Source organism: Alligator sinensis, unplaced genomic scaffold (genome assembly GCF_000455745.1).
Source record: "Alligator sinensis unplaced genomic scaffold, ASM45574v1 scaffold831_1, whole genome shotgun sequence".
NCBI classification, from domain to species: Eukaryota; Metazoa; Chordata; order Crocodylia; family Alligatoridae; genus Alligator; species Alligator sinensis.
Window position 1 is genome coordinate 153,754 of NW_005843176.1, and position 10,648 is coordinate 164,401.

The window sequence follows — 10,648 nt, forward strand, 5'->3', positions numbered from 1 at the left end:
AATGCCATGGCACACAAATAGATAAAAATACCAAAATACAAGGGGAGATACAAAATGCACACATACAAATTTCAAAACACAATTCCTCATCTTAAAGTGAAAGAAAGAGGAAGGAAGAAAAGGTAGAAGAGGAAAAACATATCCAAGGAGGGGAGAGCAACTGCAGGCAAGAGGAAAAGGGGCTTTCTGCTACACTCTCACCGGCACAAATTTTCTTCCAATCAGTGCTGCATTTTCAAGTGCTCTCCCCCCCAAAATGTACTGGCTTTGTCAATTCTGGGGGACACGGGGGCACAGCAGCAATTTTACAACAGTCACTTTGGGGTTTTTGTTTGTCCAAGCCGGATCATGGTCTTTCTGCTAGCACTTTTCTCCTCTTAAGTGGGATGTTGTGTACATAGGAATGGTGATTACCTTCCTCATTAGCATCACAACATTCAAGTCATATCCCTGAATTATAGCATTATAAGTAACACTCAATTATAACACTCATTCAAATGATACAACACACAGACAGGCAGACAGCCCCACAAAGAGAGAAAGGCAGAGAGGCGAGGAAACCCACACAGACCCAGAGTCACAGATGGGCACAGACAGGTACACAGACCCACGCACATGCACGCACACGCACACCCCCCCGCTCCCCCAGTCTCGGTCACAGGGAGGCAGCCCCCCCGCACCCGTCCCACCCGTCCCTGTCCCACTGCCCTGCAGGCGCTGCTCCTGGCTGTCCCGTGCAGCCGGGCAGATGCCGAGGGCCCGCTGGGCTGCGCCAGGCTGGCAGTGCTGTGCCATGTCTCTGTGGGCAGGCGGGTGGCAGCACTGAGAGGTGGGGGCTAAGATGAATTTGGGGGGGCTACAGCCCCCAAGGCCCTCCCAGTGCCACTGCCCACAAAGGCTCAGTCCCAACTGCCCCCCCTCCCCGCAGGTGGGGCACGGCTCCCAGCCTGCTCAGCCCCATCCTGCCCAGGCACGGTGTCACCTGTCCCATCTGAGCTTCTCCCCCAGGCACAGTGCCGCTCTCCTGTCCCAAACCTTGCCCTGTGGACCTCTCCCACAGCCCCATTGCGGGAGGAGGACCCCCCACTTCCAGCTCCCAAGGGAGGCGATGTGAAATCCACAGTTTTAAAGCTGATGCCAAAAGCAGGTGCGGAGCTTCCAACTGCAGCTTTCCCTTCCCTGCTGATGAGGATCCCTCTGTGACACACCGGGGCCCACGCAGCCAGTCACCGGCCACCCACTGGGCCGCGTATGCACAGTTGCCCAAAAGTATTATGGACAGACAGACATCCAGACAGACTCACAGCTGGGCTCAGCCTTTTATTATGTTAGACTTATAGCATGCGGGAAAACAAGCCCTGGACTTATGCTAACCACACACCTGCCGCTCAAACACTCCAGCTCCAAAGCAAACTAAAAGTCTCCTCCTGTGCTTCAGGCAGCCAGCACCTGCCCCTCCTGACCACGATAACCACGGGAACACAAGGAAAAATGAACAAAAAAACATTTTTAAGACAGCTCAGCAACTGCTGTCTTTGGCCCGCTGTTTTCATCCTGTAGCGTACCCCCAATCCTTCCTGCCCCCCTTTATTCCTGCAAGCATGCACAGTTCTTGAGTTAATCACAGGCCTGCTCTCTTGGCCAGGTCCATTTCCAGGGAAACCCACCATCCCAAAGGGAGACAAAGCAATAAGGAAACTCTTTTGATGGAGCAAAGAAGTTTTTCCTCAGACAATTAAATAGCAAACTTGATAAGTTTTTCCTTTGTTGTACAGACCGATCACTCTGTTCTCACCAGCTGCAGAAGCCTGCTGGTGGTCTGCAAAGTCCTTTTTCATGACTCTGACAAGTCAGACATGCTTTCAGCTCCCCATAGCTGCCCATCATTTCCCTCAAAGTTTAGACATAAGTCTCTGATAGTCTTCAGATGTAATATTTTGTCTTGTTCAAATGTGACTGACACTTCTAGGACTTCCATCAACACGGTGAGCCTCAAGGATGAAAAGCTGTCATGGATTGCCATCAAGAGGTTTATCGGTTCATAGGCTGCATTCAGCAGCAGGAGACTTTTCTCTTTCAGCATCTTAGTTGTCCTCTCCAACCTTTCTAGGGCATCAAAGAGCAGTTTTTCTTCCTCGTTGAGGCCCCTAGGAGTGGATGAAGCCATGTTATGCAGCAGAGACAAGAGACACCACCTGCTAAGTTTGAAGGGGTGTTACATCTGACTGTACCATGGTCCTATTGGTATTGTCACAGTTATGCTATTTACACGTGTCCTGGGGGAGAGCGGGAGAGAGGACCCCAGATTACAAATGGAGACTCCTGGGCACAAGAACCACCCAAGGAAAAGAAAACAAACACAAAAATAAAACAAGGAAAACATTTACCTGCAGCAGGACCTGCAATGCAGCTGAAACCCGCACAGATCCATGAGCCGTGCCTTCCTACAGCTGAAGCTGATTGGTGATGTCATTGGCAATCACCAGCCGACGGGAATAAAACAAATCACGGGGAAGCTGGAGAAGGAGGGAGATCTTGGTCTCCTTTGTGCAGGAGCAGCTGGGTCCTTCAGGTGAGGTTGGGACTCTGAGCGCTCTGCTGCCTTTTTCTTGGACTCCAGGACACCTGTGGAAGCTCGTTTGCAAAGATTTCCCTGTGCCGGGCCAGGGCCATTTTCTGTTCAGTGGAACTGAGTTGCGGGGTAAAGAGGGTGCAGCGGCAGGGTGCTGCCTCCCACTCCAAGGAGGCCTGAACCTCAGGGAGGTTCCTGAGGGGTGACACAGGTCAAAGACGGGGGCAGCTGCACCACTGAAGTGCCAGGGGATGCTCCTGTCTCTCTCTCGGGAAGAAGGATGCAGACCTACTCCCTGCCTGATGCAGGAGGTGGGGGAAAGGACACAAACCTCTCCAGGTCCCCAAGCCCAGTAGCAGCAAGGCTGTCACCTGCACAGGATTCACAGAGTCCCCTTTTGTCCTTGCTCCTCTGAGCTGCAGCCTCTTCTGCGCTTCCTTATTCCCACCTGGATCCCAGGACAACCTGCAAAGCTGGTCTCGGAGAGTTCGTCTCCTTGGGAAATTTCCTGTTAATTAGTCTGGCCCAAAATGTGAAAGCCTGTGTGAGAGGACTTACTGTCAAGTCCTTATTTTTTGGCCCCTGACAAAAGGACTTATGGCAGGACTGCAGCGGGGAAAACCTGTCCGCTGAAAACTCGGCTTTTGAGCAGAGCAACAGGAGCTGCATCGAGCTCTAGAGCTGGGGCATAAAGAAAGGCTTCGTCCATTCATGTTTGATTCCTTGTGGCTTAGAGAAGAATTGAGGCGTCACCTCTTTAAAATCCTCTGTTATTTCTTAACACGCCTGCATCTTTTTTTCCACTAATGAAAAAGTTTTCTTGTTTTCTGCGGAGCCAGAGCACAAAGCGTGCAGGTAGGGGACTTGTATCTGACTGTGCCTGGCTGCCCCCTCCCCGCCTCCCTGGAGCCTGCCCCTGTCCCGGAGACGGGGCAGGAGACTGGCGGGGAAGGGGCAGTGCTACTTCTCAAGTGGTAAAGCCCCCTTCGCTGCAAGCTGCATCATTGGCAGGTTGCAACATTTGGTGAAAGAGGACTACATGGATAGCTGGAGGTGTGCAGGGCAATGGGCTTCTCTGCTCCATTGCGAAGAGGGATTCACCCTGTTCTGGGCCATGTTTTTGCTCCATGGTGGTGTCCATGCTTCCCCCTGGGCTGCGGGTCTGATCCTGAGCAGGGGAGGAGATCCTCCCAGCCCCTGTGTTCTGGATGGATACCAGGAAAATACTGTCCTGGGAGCTCGCTCTAACAACTCCTCCTTTGCTTAAGTTCTCCCAGGGCTTTTTGCTGGGGCAGGAGGGTGGGTGAGAGGTGCCCTCCCAGCCAGGGGCAGTCTCCACCCCCAGTCTGGGACTGCAAACCCTGGCCTTTTTCCTGCAGAGATGGGGAGGCCGGGGAAGGGATCTCTCTGCCTGACCACTGCCTGAAGGAGGTACAGTAACAGAAGCACAGTCAATAGAAAAAGGGAAAGCCACACACCCAACATGGGGCTTGAACCTAGGACCCTAGAAGTAAGAGTCTTATACGTTACCAACTGAGCTAGCCAGGCATGCACTGTGTCTGCTATTAGGAGAGCAAGCACTGCAGCACAGAGCAAAGAACAAGAGGGCAGAGGGGGACAGTGACTGGGCAGCACTGTGGGCTATGTCGAGGGGAGAGGTGGGCACAGCACCTGGTGTTTGCAACCCAGTACCCAGGGCTGTAGGCTGAGGATCTGGACAGCCGGAGGTGATGCCTGGGAAGCAGCTTTAGGAGCAGGGCAAAAGGGCTGCCTTCTTTGAGGATTGAACTCAGGACCTTCAGATTATGAGACTGACGCGCTGCCGGCTACGCTAAAAAGGTGCCGCCTATTGGTTTTTTGTAAGAGCTTGGAGCCCATGAGCCTGAGATTAAGAGTCTCATGCTCAACCGACTGAGCTAGCCAGGGACATGACAAGCCTTCTGTGTAGGAGGCCAAAGGCTGCAGCAGAGAGCAAACAACCCATGGGCAGGGTTGGATAGTGGCTGGGCAGCGCTCCCAAGCATGTCCAGGGGAGAGGTTGGCACAGGATGGGGCAGCAGCTGGTGTTTGGAGCCGAGGTCCCAGGGATGTCAGCTGAGGAAGTGAGCAGCCAGAGGTGGTGCCTGGGAAGGGGCTTTGCGAGCAGAGCAAAAGGGCTGCCCTCTCTGAGGCTTGAACTCAGGACCTTCAGATTATGAGACTGACGCGCTGCCGGCTGCGCTAAGAAGGCACCTGCTTCTGGTTTTTTGTCGCAGCTTGGAGCCCCTGCCTGTGCTGCTGTTTGGCTGCAACTGAGAGCTGGGACATGCTGGGATCTAAAATAATAGCAGTAATACTAGTAAAAATAGTACCCAGACTAGTAGCAATATTTGTACTTGTCTTAGCTATGCTATTATAATACTAGCAAATTGCCCATCAAGAATGACAGGCTGGGACAGAGTACCTCGCCACAGCTGGATGACTGAACTCCCTGCTACCCCTGCTGTGCTGGGTCTGACCCTGTACCCACCCACTGCCAGGTCCGAACCCCCTCCCCCAACTGCTGTCAGTCCAATCCCATCCCCCTGCATCAGATCCAGCCCCCACTCCCCCCTCCCCCGGCTGTGGGTCTGACTTGCCCCATCTTCCCCCATTAAGCCCAACCCCACTCCCCCACCTTGCCAGATATGACCCTGCTCCCCTCACCCTTGGTGTCCCTGCTCCCCCCAACCTGGCCACCATGCCTCCACACTTTGCCCTCAGGGAACAGGGCCCTGGCATGTTTCCCACCATCAAACACCCCCAGCAGTGAAGTGTACTTGGGCCCGTGCAGCCTGGGCAGAGCAGTAAATCGCCATCCACCCTCTTGGTGTTGAATGTGCAGTTGGCTGGGAGTGTTATGCATGGACAGACAGACAGACAGTCAAGCCTTTTATTATATTAGAATATATGAAGAGCAATAGTAATAATAGCAATAACATTTACTATTACTAGATAACATGCTATTATCGTTAGAATAATTATTACAGCAAAAGGATTATTTCTAGTTTATTGTGATAAATATTAATACTACCAATCATAATAATAAGTAGCATAGTAAGTAACAGTGATAGCAACAGTCATACTGACTACTACTATCCTTATGTAGACACCCGTCCCAGCCTTTCCAGAAAGGCTCAGCACAGCTCAATACCCACACACCCAATGCCTCAGAGGAAGTCTTAAAAACAGGAAACCCCCTGACACATGTAGCAGAAGGGGGCTGGAGGTGGGATTCCCACCCAGCTCCGTGCGCCAACCAGGAAAACCAGGAGCGCTAGGAAAGAACCTGAGCAGAAGACAGGCAGAGCTTGGCCCAAATCCCCCACAACCAGCGGCTGTTTAAACTCATGTTGGGCCCCCCTCCCGCCGCAGTCAGGTATCTCTTTTAAGAAACCTTTTAAGAAAGTGTCCCCACAGGGAATCCAGCCTGTGAACCTGCCTCTGAGCAGCAGCTGGACCCGGGCGGTGGCAAAAGTGTAGGATCCCACAACAGGAGCCCTAGGGATCATGAGAGAAACTGCTCATGGCATAGGTACACCCAGCCGCCCTCTAGCCCTGAACTGGCTATAGGGAACACCTGCTCTGCCACCCCACACCTGCTCTGCCTCTCCATACATAGAAACCTCCCAAAGCCGGGGGAAAGCACTGCCTCGTGTCTGTCCGCATTGCTTGGGAGCGCCCATGTTGTCCCGTTGCAGCGCAGCCACTCTGGGAGTGGGGCCTTGCTGGCAGTCTCTGCTGGGTTTCTTTCCATGAGCAAGGCCAGGGCTGGGCTCTGTCCATGTCCAGCTCTCTGCCATGGGGCACGGCCTAGTCCTGCCCCAGCACATTTTTTTCCCTGACCAAGGCCTGGAGCCTACCTGATCCTGCGGAAGCAGAGCACTTGATCCCCAAAGCAGGCAGGATAGAGGCCAGATTAGCCCCAGATCCCAATGCCTGAAGGATCCTGGCACGCTGCTCCCTCCCTGTGCCCCCTCTGCCAGCGCTTCTCCGCCTTGTGCCCAGGGCACAGAGGGGCACGGGGAGTTGTTTGCCATCATCTTCTTTGCGCAGCCAGCAGCGCTTCAGTCTCCTAATCTGAAGGTCTGAAGTTGGAGTCTCAGAGAGAACAGCCCCTTCCCCAGCACCACCTCCTGCTCCACAGGCCCTCAGCCCTCCCCTGCAAGGTCCGCTGATACCAGTGCTTGGAGGAAAGGCCAGAGCCCTGATCCTGAACCCCGCAGATCCCAAAGTGTCTCATGCCGCATCCCCTTTGCAGGCTCTTGCCCCACGGCCATGACTGCACAGCCTGGCCTGAGATGCATGAATGGCAGGAAAGAGATGTCCTGAGGCTGGAAGGTGTCTTGCTACATAGCAGGATGGCCAGGGGAAGAGATCTTTCTGCCGGACCACTGCTTCAAGGAGGTACAGTAACAAAAGGAAAATCAAAAGGAAAGGTGACATACCCAACATGGGGCTGGAACCAACAACCCCAAGATTACAAGTCTTAGGCTCTGCATACTGAACTAGCCAGGAATGAGAGCTGCTGGTCACACATGAGGTCAAAGGGTGTAGCAGACTGGTGACAGCCTATGTGTGGAGAAGGACAGGGCTGGACAGACATGTGGAGAGCAGAGATCAGCAAAAGATGGGACAGTGTCTGGTGTGGGGAGCAGAGGTGGCAGGTGTGTGTGCAGCCCCTGGCTAGGGGGGCTGAGGGACTCCACAGCCAGAGGTGGTACCCAGGGAGGGGCTTTGGGAGCAGGGAAAAGGGCTGCCCTTTCTGAGACTGGAACTCAGGACATTCAGATGCCCGGACACAACTTTGTGTAGCCCCAATCTCTGTCCAGCAGCCCCAGGCACACCCCCATCTCCCATGTTGCAGGCAGCTCATCCCATCCAAGGGGGTCCTGAGGCCAGTCACAAAGGGAGATGTTTCTTATCATGAGAAGCAGGGCATCTGTCTCCTAATCTCGGAGTCCTCAGTCAGAGCCTCATGGAGGGCAGCATTTCTGCTCCCACTCGTCCACAAACCAGATCCCCAGCCTGGGCATGCCCTGGAAAGGGAACCCACCAACTACTTACCAGACAGTCTTATTACCTTTTGCAAGACCTGTCCCCTCGTAGTTTTTGTTGTCCCCTCATTCATGCTCCTCTCAACCTTTACCCTTGTACAGGTGCATGGGGAGGGGAGGGGAGTGGGTAGAACAGTCGGCGGGTTGTGCTGGCCCGTGAGCTCTGCCTTGCCCTTCGGGGTCCTCGACATTGGGGCACAAGCAGTGCATGGAAACCTTGAAGGTCCTTGCTTGGCCAGGAGCTCTTCTGTGCTTGAGGAAGGCTGGGGGAGAGAGCAGGAAACAGGGGGGATGAGGTGGGATCCAACCCCCGGGTCTTGGTGCTTTGTCCGCACACCCCACGCAGGGAGTGACACAAGCTCTGCTCCTGCTTCTCCGCTCGCTCCACGGACACTTCTGCAGGATGCTCTGCAGTGCAAGCACCGCAAGCACAGTGATGAACAGGGCAGACTCAGCACTGAACAAGCCTGAGAAGCGGTTTGACAGAGTGAATAACAACAAGTCCTCGGACAGTGGGTCACTTAGCAAGCAAGACCTCGGAGTTCACTCCAGGGCTTGACTATCTGCGCTTGAAAGATGAGATCCTGTGAGGTGCCCCGAGGTTTTTCCATTGTGCCAGAAACAACTGCGGTCAAACTTAATATGCCCAGGCAGCCTAGAGCCAAAGAGTTCACCTGTCCTGAACCAGTGTAAAGGTATCAGGAGTAATGGGAGAAGGGTAACCAAAGACCAGGAGGCAGTGCCGTACCTGAGGGAATACAAAGGATGGGCTCAGCAGTGAGCACACCTGAGAACTGACTTAATTCCCTTCAGTCCCTTCCCATCAGCAAGGTGGGAAAAATGGCCTGGAGGAGTAACAGAAGTGTCTGGACAGAGTGGAAGAACATGGCAGTGGCTCCAGGAGGCTTTTGTCCCGACACCCGGCCCAGCCCCTTCTCCAGCCCCGGCTGCAGGAGAGGACCTGAAGAAGGTGTGCAGAGGTCTCCTCTCCGGGCTCATTTCTGTCCCCAGCCCCCAAACACCTGTGCCTGTCGGAGCCCCATGGTCCCAGGGAGGCCAGAGCAACTGAACTGAGCCTTGTGGCTTTTCCTTTCGTATTGACAATGCTTTTGTTACAGTACCTTCTTGAGGCAGTGGTCAGGCAGAAAGATCCCTTCCCCTGGCCAGCCTGCTATGTAGCAAGACACCTTCCAGCCCCAGGACATCTCTTTCTTGCCATTCATGTGGCTCAGGCCGGGCTGTTCAGTCACAGACGCGGGGCGGGATCTCATGAGGGGGATCGGGGCTGAAACACTTGAGGAGCCGTGGGGATCAGGAGTGCTGTTATCAAACAGCACTGCCAGGGCCTGTTTGTCTTTGCACCCCAATCCACACCGCTCTGCTGCAGCCACCTCCAGCCCCACCAGGTCCCACCAGGAAACCCTTCCTTCTCCTCTCTCTCCCGGCACTGCGGGGGGCGAGGGGCGAAGACTGCCCCCAGCCACGAGAGCCTGTGAGGTGGGGTGGGGCTGCGACACGTCCCAGCGTGGTCCAGCCTAACAGCAGCACAGCACAGGGGCTCTGAGGTGTGCATGAAGGTACAGCAAGGAGCTTTTTTTACCGCAGCTGGTCTTTAAAATTTGGAGGTCTTGAGTTCGAGCCTCAGAGTGGGCAGCCCTTTTGTCCCTTCCTGGGCACCACCTCTGACTCCAGCATTCCTCAGCCCTCCTTGCCAGGACCTGCGCCCACCCCTGGCACCTGTGCTCCCAACACGGGGTGCTGCCCTGTCCTTTGCCAACCTCTCCCCTCCACATGCCCAGCCCTGTCCCACCCTGCTCACGGGCTGTCAGCTGTCTGCTCCCCACCTCCCTGGAGCCCTCCTGTGTCCCAGAGATGGGGCAGGAGACTGGAGGGGAGGGGGACAGTGCTACTTCTCAAGCAGTAAGGTCACCCTTCACTGCAAACTGCATCATTGGCAGGTTGCAACATTTTGCCATAGAGGATTACGTGGAGAGCTGGAGGTGTGTGGGGCAATGGGCTTCTCTGCCCCATTGCGAAGAGGGATGCTCCCTGTCCCCAGCTGCATTTTCACTCTGTGGTCATGTCCATGCTTCCCCCTGGGCTGTGGGGTCTGATCCTCAGCAGGGGAGGAGATCCTCCCAACCCCTGTGTTTTGGACAGATACCAGGAAAAAACTGTCCCAGGAACCCCTTGTAACAACTCCCACTGTTGCTTCAGTTTTCCCAGAGCAGGGTGGTGGGTGGGAGGTCCTTTCACAGCCAGGGCTGTCTCTGCCCCACACCTGGGGCTGAACAGCCCCGGCTTTTGTCCTGGAGAGCATGGCAGCCAGGGGAAGAGATCTCTGCCCAACCACAGCCTGAACGAGGTACAGTAACAGAAGCACAGTCGATAGAAAAGGGAAAGCTTCAAGCCCAATATGGGGCTTGAACCCAAGACCCTGGGTCTTGTGCTCTACCACCTGAGCTAGCCAGGAACAGAATATAAGTCCTATGTATAAGATGAAAATCTGCATCAGAGAGCAAACAACCTGTGAGCAGGGTTGTACAGTGGCTGGGTGGCACTGCAGGGTATGCCGAGGGGAAAGGTCAGCACAGCACCGGGTATTTGGAGCTCAGTTCCCAGGGCTGTCGGCTGAAGATCTTCACAGTCAGAGATGGTGCCTGGGAAGGGGCTCTGGGAGCAGGGCAAAAGGGCTGCCCTCTCTGAGGCTCGAACTCAGGACCTTCAGATTATGAGACTGACGCGCTGCCGGCTGCGCTAAGAAGGCACTTGCTTTCAGTTGTTCTCACAGCTTGGACCCCCTGCCTGGGGTGCTGTTTGGCTGCAAAAGGGAGCCTGGACATGCTGGGACCTAAAATAATAGAAGTAATAGTTGTAAAAATAATACCCAGAGTAGTAGCAATATTAGTATTTCTATTAGAAATGTTATTGCTATTATAATACTAATAAATTGTCCATCAAGAATGGCGGGCTGGGACGGAGTCCCTCTGCTGAGCCACAG

General features: G+C 54.4%; 1 long non-coding RNA gene and 3 other non-coding genes across 4 annotated transcripts in view; all 4 read right to left on the reverse strand.

The window, feature by feature from the left end:
- Positions 1-3,599, reverse strand: part of LOC106723125 — a 9,948-nt gene extending 6,349 nt beyond the window's left edge. The window contains exon 1 of the long non-coding RNA XR_001359102.1: positions 2,388-3,599. This is a non-coding gene — a long non-coding RNA (uncharacterized LOC106723125). The remainder of the gene's footprint in view (positions 1-2,387) is intronic.
- Positions 3,600-4,340: 741 nt separating this feature from the next.
- On the reverse strand, positions 4,341-4,413 carry TRNAM-CAU. Its single transcript has one exon. It is a non-coding gene; the product is annotated as a tRNA-Met (tRNA).
- A 316-nt stretch (positions 4,414-4,729) lies between these two features.
- TRNAM-CAU lies at positions 4,730-4,802 on the reverse strand. The gene has a single exon. It is a non-coding gene; the product is annotated as a tRNA-Met (tRNA).
- A 5,539-nt stretch (positions 4,803-10,341) lies between these two features.
- On the reverse strand, positions 10,342-10,414 carry TRNAM-CAU. Its single transcript has one exon. It is a non-coding gene; the product is annotated as a tRNA-Met (tRNA).
- Positions 10,415-10,648: the final 234 nt, after the last annotated feature.